At 47.8% G+C, this 16,374-nt stretch overlaps 5 non-coding genes across 5 annotated transcripts; 3 read left to right on the top strand and 2 right to left on the bottom strand.

Annotated features, from left to right (window-relative positions):
• Positions 1–239: 239 nt before the first annotated feature.
• TRNAV-CAC (transfer RNA valine (anticodon CAC)) lies at positions 240–312 on the top strand. Its single transcript has one exon. It is a non-coding gene; the product is annotated as a tRNA-Val (tRNA).
• Positions 313–660: 348 nt separating this feature from the next.
• Positions 661–733, top strand: TRNAK-CUU (transfer RNA lysine (anticodon CUU)). The gene has a single exon. It is a non-coding gene; the product is annotated as a tRNA-Lys (tRNA).
• A 4,624-nt stretch (positions 734–5,357) lies between these two features.
• Positions 5,358–5,432, top strand: TRNAA-AGC (transfer RNA alanine (anticodon AGC)). The gene has a single exon. It is a non-coding gene; the product is annotated as a tRNA-Ala (tRNA).
• A 9,675-nt stretch (positions 5,433–15,107) lies between these two features.
• On the bottom strand, positions 15,108–15,180 carry TRNAK-CUU (transfer RNA lysine (anticodon CUU)). Its single transcript has one exon. It is a non-coding gene; the product is annotated as a tRNA-Lys (tRNA).
• A 757-nt stretch (positions 15,181–15,937) lies between these two features.
• On the bottom strand, positions 15,938–16,009 carry TRNAA-UGC (transfer RNA alanine (anticodon UGC)). Its single transcript has one exon. It is a non-coding gene; the product is annotated as a tRNA-Ala (tRNA).
• Between the last annotated feature and the right edge of the window lie 365 nt (positions 16,010–16,374).

Genomic DNA, 16,374 nt, shown 5'->3' on the forward strand with positions numbered 1-16,374 from the left:
GATGTCAGATCAAACGCGCCAAAAACCACGAACACTCGTGGGTGAACTATGCTCGGCCATTACAGGAGCTGCGGACCCGGCTGCGGCAGACAAGTCTGGCTCCAGAACCTGGACACCACTTAGCCGGCCGCGGCAGGGGTCCCTGGGTCTGTCCCACGAGGGCGAGGGCCTAGCGCCTTCCTGGCCTTCGCAGCCACGTGTATCTTCAGGACGATGCTGGAGAAACGTTAGCTCAGGCAGTTTCCGTAGTGTAGTGGTTATCACGTTCGCCTCACACGCGAAAGGTCCCCGGTTCGAAACCGGGCGGAAACATGTTTTTTTTGGGCCTGTTCAGGAGAATTTCTCTCCGGAGGCCAGGTCACCCGGTTGGAAGGACATGTGTGGCCTGCGCTTCGGAGGAACACGAACTCATACCACGTCCTTAATAAATTCTCGCAGTGTAAATTCAGGTTTTACACCTCACCTAATCTCTTGCTCTTCCCTTCTGAAGCCTATGCAGCCATCACATGCAAAGGAATCCGTAGATTTCAGATCCTCGGCCCTAGTACCTAGAACAGAGCCAGGCGCAGGCGCTTCTTAGTACTTGTACAGTGGAAACGTGCCTACACCTCTGCGGGCAACCTCCGTCTTCAGAGACAAAGTTATAATGTTGGCCAAGCTGCCCGGCTAGCTCAGTCGGTAGAGCATGAGACTCTTAATCTCAGGGTCGTGGGTTCGAGCCCCACGTTGGGCGGAGTTCCTTTTGGAAAGGGTAAGGCAAGCCGTGTTACCTAAGTGCACGAACGGTATCTTCTGGACCAAGATCTAGTGGGTAGCGGATTAGTTAACGGTGGGCTAGAGCTTGGGCTTAACTGGGTGGTCTTTGATCGTTGTGTGGAAGCCCCGGAGCAGAGTTCTCACAACCCTCGCTAACTCTCCGAGCAAGAATGAGAAGCGGGTCCCTGCGGACCAGTTCCTTCAGGCCAGCAGCGCGGGTTCTGCATGCATGATCCTTTGCTGTAACCCACACGCCCACGGGCAGCACATATTAGGCACTTTCTGTTTACCAGACGGCCTGCCCCCGTGTCGGAAACTTGCTGTGCTGGAGGGAACAACATGGTTTGCCGAAACCGGGGTGAGGCCGCAGGATGACCCCAGGCGTTTGTGAGCGTCAAAACCTATCTGATTCACTCCCACGTTGCTGGGATATTTAGGGGTTAGGATTCCGCGTTTGCCTCGCTGCGACCTGCTTTCGACTCCCTGTCAAGAAAGATGCTTTGTGTAATCTGAGACACTTGTCTTCCGTATATTCTTTTTCATGCTCTTGATTTTAAGAGTCCGTATTTGTGAGATGTTGCCCCACACATACCAGCCTCCATGTTTCCCCCATACATAAATAAAGATAAAAACGGGCCATGCGCCGCAGTGGCTCATGCCTGCAATCCCAATACTTTGGGTAAGTCAAGGCGGGAGGATCGCCTGAGCTCAGAATGGCCTCGAAATTAGTCCTGCAAATATAGCCCTTTTTTCTTTTTTCTTTCTTTCTTTCTTTCTTTTTTTTTTTTTTTTTTTTTTTTTTTTTTTTTTTTTTTTTTCTTTTAGATGGAGTCTTGCTATGTCGCCAGGCTGAAGTGCAGTGGCACCACCTCGGCTCACTACAATCTCCGCCTCCCGGGTTCAAGCGATTCCTCCTGAATAGCTGGGACTACAGGCGCCCGCCACCACGCCTGGCTAATTTTTTCTATTTTAGTAGAAACGGGGTTTCACCATGTTGGCCAGGACGATCTCGATCTCCTGACCTCGTGATCCTCCTGCCTCAGCCTCCCAAAGTGCTGGGATCACAGGTGTGAGCCGCCGCGCCCGGCCCCGTTTTGTATTTTTAAGCTGTCGAAGTCTCCTCCGCATACACACCACACCCCAAGAGAAGTCTGTTGATCATAGAAAGCTGGTTTAAACTCACTGAGCAAAGATAGCATCCTCTTCTGTCTCAGACGTGTATCAAAGTGGAGACTTAGCAGGGCTATGTAGTCTGTGAGGGCGGTCTGGGCAGAAGCTGGTCAGAGTTTGTAAATAGAGTCGCTAGTAAAATCCTAGCACGTGAGTTACTGGGGCTGTGGTCTTGGAACATCAGGAAGAGTCTAAACAAGCTGGTGTTCAAAGAGTTTGAAGTTTGACATTTCGTCTTGCACAAATTATTTCGGATTCTTTTGCAGACTGTGGTTTCAAGGTTTTTTTTTTTTTTTTTTTTTTTTTTTTTACCACTTTCACTGGGACTGGAAAACATTCTTAAAGGATTCTGGCTTTTTCATTAAAGTGGAGATGAAGTGGACAGGCTTCTCTTTTTTGTCCTCCAGCAAGCCAAGGGAACGCCCGCTGGAGCTTTTTGCTACAATTCGTGCTTTCTCTTCTCTCCACCCCTTCCACCCGTCGCCGCTCTGGCCAGGTTAGATTTGGGATGCCCCTCCAGGCAAGTGACCCAAGCTGCTCCGAGCACAAAGGCGGCAAGCGTTCAACACTCAGAGAAGCAGGACAAACACATGGAACCTGTTGGGATCTTTGGCCTCCTCCCAAACCCTGTGGTGATGGGGCCTGGGGAGACTGAGGGACTCACTCTGATTTCTATTTCAGGGGGTTCCTTCAGGAATGATGCAAACAGGGAGTATGAGTGGGAGTAAGACTGTGGGAGACCGGCTGGAAGGACACAGGCCTGGTCCATACAGGAGGCGGCAGCCAGAGGGAGACGCAGGTGAAGGAGCCGGATGCACGGCTTGCAACGGCGAAAGATTTGGGTAGTTCCACAATCGAGATCACAGGCTGAGGATGCGGGAGGGGAGGGAAGGAAAAAACAATGACTTAGGTCTGGAACAGGTTGGGCGTTAGATGTTGTGCGATATCTGGAAAAACCGCCCAAGACACGCGTGGATCTGAAGCTTGGGGGAACAGTTCTTGCTGGAACCAGAGACGGAGCGAAGGTGTGGGTCCTGCTGCAAGCCGATGTGGAGCTCCAGGGTCAGCCTCGGGCGCTCGGAGGCGGAGTCGGGATGGGAGAAAAGCCTGCAGCGAAGCGTCCACCCAGGCCGAGGGTGCCGCAGTGCAAAGGAGATTGGCAGCGTCCAGTTCAGCACATGGTCTAGTAAGAGAAGGCGTCCATGGATTGGGCCTCCTGGAGGCCCATGGTGACCTTGACCAGAGAATCAGACTCACACAAGAAGGACTCCCGCCCAGCGCCGAATGGAGCGGGCCTTCGGAGTCACAGAGGCAGCAAGGATCCCTGATCAGCAGGACTGCGCCTCCCTTCCAAGCTCTCCAGGTATTCGGAAATTAGGCGTGGGGACGGAAAAACGTTTCACAATATTAAGCAATCGCTACTTTTAAATTTACATATATGCTGATCTCCATATGACAGGCGTTAAGCGTCATTCCAACTCTACATAGGTACGCACCTTGGATGCTAGGATTCACGAGTTCTATTTTTATAAAAATACCTAAAATTTTTCATTGAACTCTTAAAAAGTAATAAAAATTTCAGATTTATTTTTAAAAACTGACTTAAAATTTTGATATTCATTAATTTATATTTTGTCCTTTATTTTAATACTTATGCATAATTCATAGAATAAATAATTTTTGAAAGGACATAGAAATTTCACTTTTTGATTTTTACATTTACTTTAATTTACATTTTAACAAAATATATTCAAATATCGTGTGTTTTGAATGCATTTTGCATTTTTTCAATCCTCTCTGTCATTACTGTCCCTAGAGCACAAATTATGTGAAAATTAAAACCTCTGGCTGTCTTCCCTGGAAGAGAAAGAACCAGTAGGGAAGCGTATCCAGTCTGAAGCCTTGGAAGGTACATTTGCCTTTCCTTGAAGGGGTGGCCTGCCCCTCCACACCTGTGGGCGTTTCTCGTCGGTGGGACGAGAGACTGAGAAAAGAAAGAGACACAGAGACAAAGTATAGAGAAAGAAAAGTGGGCCCAGGGGACCGGCGCTCAGCACAGGGAGGACCCGCGCCCGCTGGCACTGGTCTCTGAGTTCCCTCAGTATTTATTGATCATTATCTTTACCATCTCGGAGAGGGGGATGTGGCAGGACAATAGGGTAATAGCGGGGAGAGGGTCAGCAGGAAAACATGTGAACAAAGGTCTCTGTGTCATAAATAAGTTTAAGGAAAGGTGCTGTGCCTCCTGTGCGGGTACACAAACATCTCAGAGCATTAAAGAGCAGCATTGCCGCTAGCACGTCTCACCTCCAGCCCTAAGGTGGTTTTCTCATATCTCAGTAAATAGAACATACAATCGGGTTTTACACCGAGACATTCCATTGCCCAGGAAGGAGCAGGAGACAGATGCCTTCCTCTTATCTCAACTGCAAAGAGGCCTTCCTCTCTCACTAACCCTCCTCAGCGCAGACCCTTTACGGATGTTGGGCCTGGGACGGTCAGGTCTTTCCCTTCCCACGAGGCCCTATCTCAGACTGTCACATGGGGAGAAACCTCGGACAATACCCGGCTTTCCTAGGCAGAGGTCCCTGCGGCCTTCCGCAGTGTTTGTGTCCCTGGGTACTTGAGATTAGAGAATGGTGATGACTTTTAACAAACATACTTCCTTCCAGAACTTTTTTAACAAAACACATCCTGCATAGTCCTAAATTCATTAAACCTTGAGTCAACACAGCACATGTCTCTGCGAGCACAGGGTTGGGGCTAGGGTTACAGACTAACAGCATCTCAAGGCAGAAGAATTTTACTTAATACAGAACAAAATGGAGTCTCTTATGTCTACTTCTTTCTACACAGACACAGTAACAGTCTGATCTCTCATTTCCCCACATTTCCTCCCGCGATGCTCGCTAGTTTTTTGTTTTGTTTTGTTTATCATTATTATTCGAGACGGAGTCTCGCTCTGTCGCCCACGCCGGAGTGCAGTGGCGCGTTCTCGGCTCACTGCAAGCTCCGCCTCCCGGGTTCACGGCATTCTCCTGCCTCAGCCTCCTGAGTAGCTGGGACCACAGGCGCCGCCACCTCGCCCAGCTAATTTTTTGTATTTTTAGTAGAGACGGAGTTTCACCGTGTTAGCCAGGATGGTCTCGAACTCCTGACCTCGTGATCCGCCCATCTCGGCCTCCCAAGATGCTGGGATTACAGGCGTGAGCCCTCGCGCCCGGCTTTGTTTTGCTTTTAATTGCTGGAGGTGACTGGGGTACCCTTAGAGGTCACGCTTTACAGTTTGACAAACACCGTTACGCAGGACCACAAGAAGACTGGCGTTCTGGGGAAGAATGGATCTGAAGGCCGTGACTCAATGGGTGAAGCTGACACCTGGATACTGACTTTAACACTTATAAAAATCATAGAGCACCTGGAAAGTGTCGGTTTCCGTAGTGTAGTGGTTATCACGTTCGCCTAGCACGCGTTAAAGGCCCCCGGTTCAAAACCGGGCGGAAACAGCAAAGCGAAGTTTTCCTTCCAGCTTAAAAAAGTTTCTTACTGTGGAGTCTGGTGTGTATAAACGTGCGCATATTTTACTACACTTACACGGCAGCCGGATTTTCCAATCCATTGCCAAGTAACTTCAACCGGTGTATTCCACGTCTACGTCTACAATACCAGGGTGAGAAGCACGTGGGCTTACTGGTCATTGTTAGGGTCTGCCTGCAAAGTCCCGGCGGACGGGGAATGCCACGGAATGACAGATGAACGATGGAAAAGTGCAAGAAGTCTCGGGTTGGAAATTCAGGCCGGGGAAGGTGTGCACCGGAAGGCCAATAGTGATGGCGATAACTACAACGTGTACCACACACGAAGTGGTCTGCAGGTGTGGCCCTGGGCTTCCTGCAGAGGAACCTAACCATTCTGGAAGGGCTGTTTACAGATGAGGCCACTGAGGCACGGACAGGTCACATAAGGCGGCGGAACATGTGAGACGGAGCAAAAGGACAGGGAACGGAAAAGAAACGGGGCACAGAGAAATTCAACTGAAACACAGGCTGGTTCGGGCGGAGGACTGCCGGTGACTGAGTGGAAAGCGGGGTTCCAGCGAGTTCTAAGGCAAGCCAGACTGGTGCAGACCCCCACGCCCGCGGCGTCGCGCGGCGGGAAAGTGCTGGCTCTCATCCCTCCGCAGTGAGCGCGGGCGAGGCTGAGACTTTCCACCCCGCTGGCTTCTCGCGCCTGCCACCACCCTTCCTCCGCGGGACCACCCCCGCGGCTCGCATCCGCGTGGCCTGCTCCGGCTCCCGGCGCGTGCCCCCAGTGCAGGCCCGCCTGCAGCCCGGACACGGCTTTTGTGTCCGCAGTGGCGGTGCAGGGCAGTCAACAGGACCATCTGCCCCTCCAAGGCGTCACGGTCGGCCTCCCTCTGCACCCGTCCTCACTCGCAGCACGTCGCCTTCGGGCCGTGGGACGCTGCAGGTGAGTTGGGAGCCCGCTCCCCAGGGGGCGGCTTCGGCAATCGCAGGGAAAAGGCTGCAAAGGCTTCAGAGAAGCAGCCGGAGCGGTGGTCGGGATCCCTAGTACAGCGCTCCTGGCGGGACAGAAGCCTGGGGAAACCACGTGCCGTGCGCCCCGGCAGCGCAGGCTGCTTCCCCGTCTGGAAGACTGGCCTCCAGCTTTCTCGCACCGCACCGGCACACTTCCGCAGGGGCCCAGCCGCCTCTTTCCCAGCACCTCTGCCCGAAGTGAAAGTCGAATAAATGCAACATCTTAAGTGGCAAAGCAAGGGTCGGGCGTGTCAGCGCGCTCCTGTAGCCCCCGCTACTCAGAAACTGGGCTTAGGAGTTCGAGATCAGCCTAGACAACATAGTGAGACTGTCCCATCTGCCCCCGCCCCCGGCCCCATCTCTAGAATTTTATATATATATATATATATATATATATATATATATATATATATATATATATATATATATATATATATATATATATATATAATATATAATATATAATATATATATATATATATTAACCAGGCGTGGTGGTGCATACCTGTAGTTCCAGTTACTACCCTAGGTCGAGTCTGCAGTAAGCCACGATCGCGCCACCGCACTGCAGCCTGGGCACACAGCCTGTTAAAAAAAAAAAAGAAAAAGAAAAAAAAGAAAAAAAAGAAAAGTGGCAAAACCCAAAATGTATAACATTTTATACATTTTAAATGCAGACAAAGCGTAATCAAAGCAGTCCCGTGATGGCAAAACTTGTTGGGATAGCATTAGCATAACGTTCACAGAAAATATCAATGTCATGCCTATTTCTTTATCACTGCCCTTTCACACTTAATTGTAATTGTATATCGTCCCAGAATTTACGCATCAGAAAGTCCGGTAGTCATCCTGGAACTTACAGACCCCATGCAGGAGAATTCTCCCAGAGTGTTCTCCCCGGCCCAACTTCTTCCTCCTCACCCCTTCCCCGCCTACTGTCCTGTTTAACTGACTGGTTTGAAGTGAGTCTGTACTTTGCTGACAAGAGTGCCTTCTGCATTTCCTTGGCCACTGGGACTCTGGGAGGCCAGGACCATCACTCAGTCCTTTGCCACTCTCCTCTAAGTGTATTTTGCCCTGTGCCTCAGCTAACGTAAGACAGTTCTCATTGGTCTTCCTTGTGGAAAGCAAAGCAAATTGTGAAGCAAATTCAAAGCAAAGCAACACAGTCAACATCAGCCAACTAGCTGGGCGGGGCAACAAGATGTACAGGAAACAGTCTCTTTGGAGTCATATTTCGAATTACATGTTTAAAAATATTTAGAAACGGGCGGGGCGCGGTGGCTCGCGCCTGTAATCCCAGCACTTTGGGAGGCCGAGGCGGGTGGGTCACCTTAGGTCAGGCGTTGGAGACCAGCCTGCCCAACATAGTGAAACCCCCCCGTCTTACTAAAAATACAGAATTAGCTGGGCGCAGTGGCGCATACCTGTAATCCCAGCTACTTGGGAGGCTGAGGCACGAGAATCGTCGCTTGAACCTCGGAGGCGGAGGTTGTAGCGAACCGAGATCGTGCCATTGCACTCCAGTGACAACAGAGAAACTCCGCTCCGTCTCAAATATATATACCTTTGTTTCTTTGTTGGAGACGGAGTTTCAGGAGGATCCTCTGGGAGGATCAAGGACCAAGGACCCCTCCACGTCTCTAAATAGATATTATACATATTATAAAATATATATTATATATTTATTACATAAATAATAAATACATTACATAAATAACAAATACATTATATATTCATTATGTAATAATAAATTTATTACATAATGACTATATTATATATTTATTATATAAATAATAAGTATATTATATATTTATATTATATATGCTGTATCTATTTTAGAAAGGTGGAGTGGATGGTGGCCTCAAAAGATCCTGCCAGAGACTTCCCAAAGTTCATTGGACTACAGGTCTCAGCCACTGTGGCTGGCTTTAGGTTACACAATGCCACCTTGTCCTTATGGCTTTACAGCTTTCCTGAATTCATCTTGTTTCAATTAACTGGAACTCAGTGCTATTACTCCCTTTTTGATGCTTGAATTGCAGCTGCGTGTTGGCGGGCGCCCCTTTGCCATGGCTGGCTGTTCTTTCAGTATTGTCCTGACAATTTGAAAGCACCCGTTTCCAAATTCTGCTTTGGCCTGTCTATGCTTCCTCTACCCTATGATGCAGGATAATATTCAGGAAGTTTGAGGGGTTTTTTTTCAGTGAAGAATAAAAGAGCCCACTCCGGGTACCAGGACAGTGCGTGGAGTCAGAACTCCTGGCTCCTTCACTCGCAGGTACCCTAGAGAAATAGTTTGAAGGAGGCGAATTCACATCGAAGGTTCTATTTAGTTGCAGCTTTGCTAGATATTTGCTTTTTGTTTTGTTTTGTCTGAGACAGGGTTTTGCTCTGTCGCCCAGCCTGGAGTGCAGTGGCACAATCTCGGCTCACTGCAAGCTCCGCCTCCTGCGTTCAAGCGATTCTCTCGCCTCAGCCTCCCGCGCATCTGGGACTATAGGCGCCGCCACCACGCCCGGCTAATTTTTGTATTTTTAGTGGAGACGGAGCTTCACCGTATTTGCCAGGCTGGTCTCCAACTCCTGACCTCGTGATCCACCAGCCTGGCCGCCCAAAGTGCTGGGATTACAGGCGTGAGCCACAGCACCAGGCCTTTTTTTTTTTTTTTTTTTTTTTTTTTTTTTTTTTCAAATAAACAACATCATTTCCTTACCAGATTATCTATTTAGATTGTTTTTTTGGGTTTTGTTTGTTTGTTTGTTTGTTTTTTTTTTTTTTTTTTTTTTTGAGAGGAGTCTTGCTCTGTCGCCCAGGCTGGAGTGCAGTGGCGCGATCTCGGCTCACTGCAACCTCCGCCTCCCGGGTTCACTCCATTCTCCTGCCTCAGCCTCCTGAGTAGTTGGGATTACAGGTGCGTGCCACCACGCCCGGCTAATTTTTGTATTTTTAGTAGAGACGGGGCTTCACCATGTTGGTCAGGCTGGTCTCGAACTCCTGACCTCGCGATCCGCCCCCCTCGGCCCCCCAAAGTGCTGGGATTACAGGCATGAGCAACCGCGCCTGGCCTCTACTTAGATATTTAACCTCTCACTCAAAAGCCAATTGTAGGCTAGTCGTGGTGGCTCTCACCTATAATCCCAGCATTTTGGGAGGCCAAGGTGAGTGGATTGCTTGAGCCCAGGAGTTTGAGACCAGCCTGGGCAACATGACAAAACAAAAAACACAAAATTATTTTCTCTCTTTTTTTCTATTTTAAAGTAGAAAATACAGAATATTTTCTACAAAAAAAAAAAAAAAAATACAAAAATTAGCCAGGCATGTGCCACACCAGCTATTCAGGAGGCTGAGGTGGGAGGATGACTTGAGCTCAGAAGGTAGAGGCTGCAGTGAGCCAAGATAGCACCACTGCACCCCGGCCTGGGTAGCAGAGCGTGATCTTGTCTCAACATTTAGAGAGAAAGGTGTGATTAAACTCTTACTAGGGACTAGGTACTGTCCTTTTATTTATTTATCTTTTATTTTCTTTTATGAGTCTAGAGTCTCCCTGTGTTGCTAGGGCTGACCTTGAATTCTTGGGCTTAAGCAATCCAATCCTCCTGCCTCAGCCCTCCTGAGGTTAAAGGCACACACCACCATTCTAGGCTTTGTCCTATGTGCTAGATTTGCATTGATTCCTTGCATCCTCGAAACAAACCTGTGGTGTGCACTGTTAAAATGACACCTCATTTATTCAGTCATTTATATTGCAGTAAAAAGGGATAGATCAGGTCCCTGCCCTACTGGAGTTCACTTTCTGACAGGTGATTTAAATAACAAACAACAGGCAGATACAGAAACCACCTCAGAGAGTGATAAGGGCTGCCACAATATTAAAGAGGGCAATGTGGTAGAGTGGCAGGTCAACAGAAGATGGCATTATAGAGAGGGGACCAGGAAAGAGGCAGCAGAACAGGTGACACTGAGCTGAGCCAGGAAAAGAGAGAGGCAGCCTTCCAAAGATCTTGGAGAAGAGGCTTTTGGGAGAGAGGAAGCGGAGGAAGGTCAAAGACTCTGAAGTAGGAGTGAGACTGCTGAGATCAAGAGGGAAGACCTTGGGTGTGGGAAGGTAAGGAGCCACAGCTCTACTTCCTTGAATATGCATTCTCATGACCACCCACACCAGTTGCTGTTTTTTGTTTTATTTTTTTTTTTGCAAACAGATTGAAAAATGAGTGGAGGACATTGGATCTGCGATCTTACAGGACCCCGAGGCTAATGAGGCACACAGTAAGGCCTCAGTGCAGGACTGTGAAAGATAGATAAATGAGTACATAGCTTTATTCAGAAGATTTCAAATAATACTCCCAGGATTTCTGAAGGTGCTATGGGTTACTGGTTAAAGCAGGGAGTCTGTAAGAGCAAATGAAGTTCGGATACCAGCTCTCCACTGCCAGCTATGACCTAATCCCTCAGTCTCCTGCCTCCTTGCCCAGCCAATGAGGGTTCATAAATACAAAATTCATAATTGTGATTTGAAATGTGTAAGTGACATTTACCAATTGCTTAGCCGTTCAGAATGCCTCCGTTTGACAGCCTTAGTTAATGAAAGTTAGTTAATGAGGGAACTGATGAAAGGGATTGTTCTTGTTGTTTCAAAAATTGATCACTTTATTAAAAAAAAAAATCTGTAAGCTGAATTTAAAGTCTTCAGAAAAACTAGACCTTAACATTTACAACTCCAATAAATTGAATATTAATCACAAAGCAAGCATGTATTCTTTTCTATATTCAGAAGTGCCCCCATCACCCCTAGGTACTAAACATCTCAAATGACAGTGATAAACAGGGACGTTTCCCAGAATATCCTGTGGCTCTACTCCAGTTGGTCCCAACACAGAATGGAAGAACGGGCCATTCTGGGTCATCTTTTTGGCCACTCTTCCTTTTTCAGGCAGTCCTCCAGAGTTAGGTTGCTCCAGTTGACACTTCAGCTTCCTTCTTGCCTGAAACTCACATTCCCCAGAACACCAGCATGTGACTGAGGCCTGCCTTCTACCTGAGGGACTTGCACCTTTAATCCAATGTGATATGATATAAACAGCAATGAAACAGTGAGGTGAGCATTTGATGGCAGCTGAGCCATCTCCCCTGATGCTACCACAGAGATCCTAGAAGAATGACTTCCTCAAGTTCAGTAAAGAGAAATCAGTGATTGCTAGAGAAAGAGATACCGGGGCCAGGCGCGGTGGCTCACGCCTGTAATCCCAACACTTTGGGAGGCTGAGACGGGCGGATCACGAGGTCAGGGAATCGAGACCATCCTGGCTAACACGGTGAAACCCCGTCTCTACCAAAAATACAAAAAATTACCCGGGCATGGTGGCGGGCGCCTGTAGTCACAGCTACTGGGGAGGCTGAGGCAGGAGAATGGTGTGAACCCGGGAGACGGAGCCGAGATCGCGCCACTGCACTCCAGCCTGGGCAACAGAGCGAGACTCCGTCTCAAAAAATAAAAAAATAATAATAAAAAAAGAAAGATATTGGAATATGTTTAGACTAGTTAGATTAGGCAATAGCCATGAATATATTAAACCTGAAGATAATTTTCTGTTTCAAATGAGGTTTTTAAATGAAAACATTCGGAAAAGGTTGATTAATAATTTACATATAAATTATATGTAATGATTCTTGTAGACACTTCAGCAAACACATCTGTGCTCTAATAATTTATACATGCCCCACAGGACACCAAGACCAAATGGATTTATTTCTTATGTCTGGTTGGATTCGTTCTTCCTGTCCAAGGAAGAAGATGTGCAGAGTAAGAAATAACTGAGCAGGCCTTTCTAATGGTGTCCTGGCTTTGCAAGTGAAGAGAACACGGTAGCCTCTTCAGAAACAGGCCTGAAAAGAGAAAACACAAGGCTGTCACACAGAATTGGGTTAAGAACCATAAATGAAAGTGACACTGTACTCTTCAAAATCTTTTATCGGAGTACGTTCTTGTGTGATGTAAAGGGGCAGGGGAAGGTCCTTCTTCATGCCAGGTGGTGCCCTGTAGGCTCTTCAATGGGTGTTATCCTGTAGGCAGGCAGTGAAAGACTCCAGCAATTTTAAGTGGGGGAGTCACACGTTTAAATTTGTTGTCCAGGCAGCCCATTTCCCCCAAGACCGTGGAGAAACAGGCAATCTCATTCATGGCTAGTGGGAGGTCATATCAGACTAGGTTCTGTAGCAGGGTGATTTATCTATTTTTACAAAATTACTTGCACATAAACCTGGATGCCACAAATCTCACTTCTGGCAATTACCTCCACAGATAAAAGTGCAAAAGTGCAAAATGACAGTTGCTACATGCTTAACTGTAGCATTGATCATAAGAACAAAAAAATTGGAAACAATGTAAATGCCCATCCATAAGTCATCTGTTAAATAAAAGATGATTCATCTACAGGGGAATATTGTGCAGCTGTAAAAAAAAGATTGAGGATATTTTCTATGTTTTGAAATAGAAAGATCTTTGAAATAGACCGGGCGCGGTGACTCATGCCTGTAATCCCAGCACTTTGGAAGGCCAAGGCGGGCAGATCACCTGAGGTCGGGAGTTGGAGACCAGCCTGACCAACATGGAGAAACCCCGTCTCTGCTAAAAATACATAATTAGCCAGGCATGGTGGCACATGCCTGTAATTCCAGCTACTAGGGAGGCTGAAGCAGGAGAGTTGCTTGAACCTGGGAGGCGGAGGTTGCAGTGAGTCAAGATCTCCCACTATGCTCCAGTCTGGGTGGCAGATTAAGAGACTCTGTCCCCCGCCTTCCCCCCATCCCCCAAAAAACTATACTTGCATCAAAATTTCTGGAAGAATATGTACAAAAATATAAAATTGAAATTGTCACCTAAGGGGGAGTTAAACACTTTTCACTGAATTCTGCTTTATTATTTAATGTTCTTTAATTTTTATTTTAAAGATGAGGGTCTGGCTAGGTAGTTGGCCAGGTTGGTCCTGAACTCTTGGCCTCAAGCAACCTTCCCACCTCGGCCTCCTAAAAGTGCAGGGATTACAGGTATGAGCCACCACGCTCAGCCGAAATTATTTTTATTTTTATTTTTTTAATGAAATACCGCCCTGTCCGCCAGGCTGGAGTGCAGTGGCGCTATCTCGGCTCACTGCAACCTCTGCCTCCTGGGTTTAAGTTATTCTCCTGCCTCAGAATCCCGAGTAGCTGAGATTACAGGCGTCCACCAAAATGCCCGTTTGTATTTATTTATTATTATTATTATTATTTTTGGGGACAGAGTCTTGCTCTGTCGCCCAGGCTGGAGTGCAGTGACGCGATCTCGTCTCACTGCAACCTCCCCCTCCCGAGTAGCTGGGACTACAGGCGCCCGCCACCACGCCCAGCTAATTTTTGTATTTTTAGTAGAGACGGGATTTCACCATGTTGGCCAGGCTGGTCTCAAACTCCTGACTTCAGGTGATCCGCCCGCCTCGGCCTCCCAGAGTGCTGAGATTACAGCCGTGACTGGTCGAAAGATTTTTTTTTGTTGTGTTGTGTTGTATTTTGTTTTGTTTTGTTTTGTTTGTTTGTTTGTTTGTTTTGACGGAGTCTCGCTCTGTGGTCCAGGCTGGAGTGCAGTGGCCGGATCTCAGCTCACTGCAAGCTCCGCCTCCCGGGTTCACGCCATTCTCCCGCCTCAGCCTCCGGAGTAGCTGGGACTACAGGCGCCGCCACCACGCCCGGCTAGTTTTTTTGTATTTTTGGTAGAGACGAGGTTTCACCGTGTTAGCCAGGATGGTCTCGATCTGCTGACCTCGTGATCCGTCACTCCTCTGCCTCCCAAAGTGCTGGGATTACAGGCCTGAGCCACCGCGCCCGGCCGAAAGATGTTTTTTAAAGCTCATTTTGTGGTGCATGTAGCCTCTGTGGAAAATGGTATACCACTTCCTTAAAAACATAGAGATGCCATATGACCCAGTAATTTCACTTTGTGACGTGTACTCTAAAAAAATAGAAAACCTGAACTCAAACAGATATTCGTACACCCATGTTCATAGCTGCATTATCCACAGTAGCCAAAAGGAGGAAGGAAGCAAGTGTACATTGGCAGATGAATGGATCATGTGGTATATACGTGCAGGGGAATGCTAATCAGCTTTGAAAGAAAGGAAATTTTGACACATGCTACAGTAAGGATCAATCTTGAAGACATTAAATGAAATAAGACAATTAAAAAAAGAAATATTGTACGATTCATCTTACATGACGTATCTAGAGGAGTCAAATTCATAGACACAAAGTAGAATGGTGGTTGTCAGCGGTTGTGGGCAGAGGGGAATGGAGAGTTAGTGTTGGATGGGTTCAGAGTTTCATCTGGGAAACATGAAAAAGGAGATTGATGCACAACGATTTAAACGTATTTAATGCTACAGAACTGTACAGTTAAAAAGTGGTAAATTTTGTTGGGCATATTTTACCACAGTTTGAAACCCTAATTGTACTGCTAGATAATGGGTAATGAACATGCAGCGCCTACAAGAGTATTTCACACACAGAAGTGAAAGGCTTCAGAGCAGATTATTTTCCTAAGGGTTGGTCGGCTTATAATGTTTTACAGGTTATGGCCAGTAATCGTAGATTTAGGAGTAAAACGACCAACTACGCCCAACGTGGGGCTCGAACCCACGACCCTGAGATTAAGAGTCTCATGCTCTACCGACTGAGCTAGCCGGGCATCCGGTAACTCCGCCTAAAGAATTTTTCATTCTAGATTACATTGGGACCATATTCAACTGTGGGTTTGAACTTGGATTTGTTTGGAGTGTGATAAAACTACTGAAGAGCCTCGGCTCCCGGGAAATTCAAACTCTGCCGTTCCTGCCTGACTGTCCCTCCCACTTACGTCCGTTTTCTGCCCCTTCTACCCTACCAGCGATCAAGCCATTTTCTACCCGCGATGAAGCTCACGGCAAGGAGATGGAAAAACGTGCATCCTGACGCCACTGGAGCTCTCACCGTGTGGATTTTTTTTTTTTTTTTTCTTTTTTTACAGAGTCCTGCTCTGTCGCCCAGGTTGCAGTGCCGTGTCGCAATCTCGGCTCACTGCAACCTCCGCCTCCTGGATTCAAGCAATTCTCCTGCCAAAGGCTCCTGAGTAGCTGGGATTACAGGCGCCTGCCACCACGCCCGGCTACGTAGAGACGGGGTTTCGCCTTGTTGGTCAGGCTGGTCTCAAACTGCTGACCTAGTGATTCACCCGCCTTGGCCTCCTAAAGTGCCGGGATTACAGGAATGAGCCACCGCACCCGGTAAAGTACCGTGTGGATTTTTAAAGACAATTAATGGGGCCCAGAGGAGGGCAGGGGCCGCCGCGGTCTTTCTCCACCCCGCAGACTCTACCTTCTGGGTTTTTCCTGGCGCTCTGCGAACACGCTGGATTTCAAAATTTGAAAGGAAAATCGAGAATAAAAATTGGATGTGCAAAAGAACACTGGAGATGCCGGGGATCGAACCCGGGGCCTCATACATGCAAAGCAAGCGCTCTACCACTGAGCTACATCCCCGTCCGCGCTTTGAAGCTGTCCCAGATTGCCCCTAGTCGTCGCTTAGCTCAGGGCATCGGGAGCGGATGACAACTGGTGTGCGCTGGGTCTCAGCTGCTGCAAAAACCCGGGATCGCAGGGCCGAGAGTTGTTCCAGGGTCCTCCGCTGACTCCAGACCAGCGGGTCTTGACCAAGAGATTCCAAGAGAGAGGATTAGGCCCGGCTAAGCACCTGGGAGCAGCGGTGGAAAAAGGAGAGAAAATCATCAGGCACGATGCCAAAACTGAACTGTGACCTGAAAAAGAAAAGAAGGGAAAATTGTGCAGGATGCTACGTTTTGTTTTTTAAAACAGGGGGTCGAGGCGATAAAATACGGAATATTTGA

Source organism: Macaca thibetana, chromosome 6 (assembly GCF_024542745.1).
Source record: "Macaca thibetana thibetana isolate TM-01 chromosome 6, ASM2454274v1, whole genome shotgun sequence".
NCBI lineage: Eukaryota > Metazoa > Chordata > Mammalia > Primates > Cercopithecidae > Macaca > Macaca thibetana.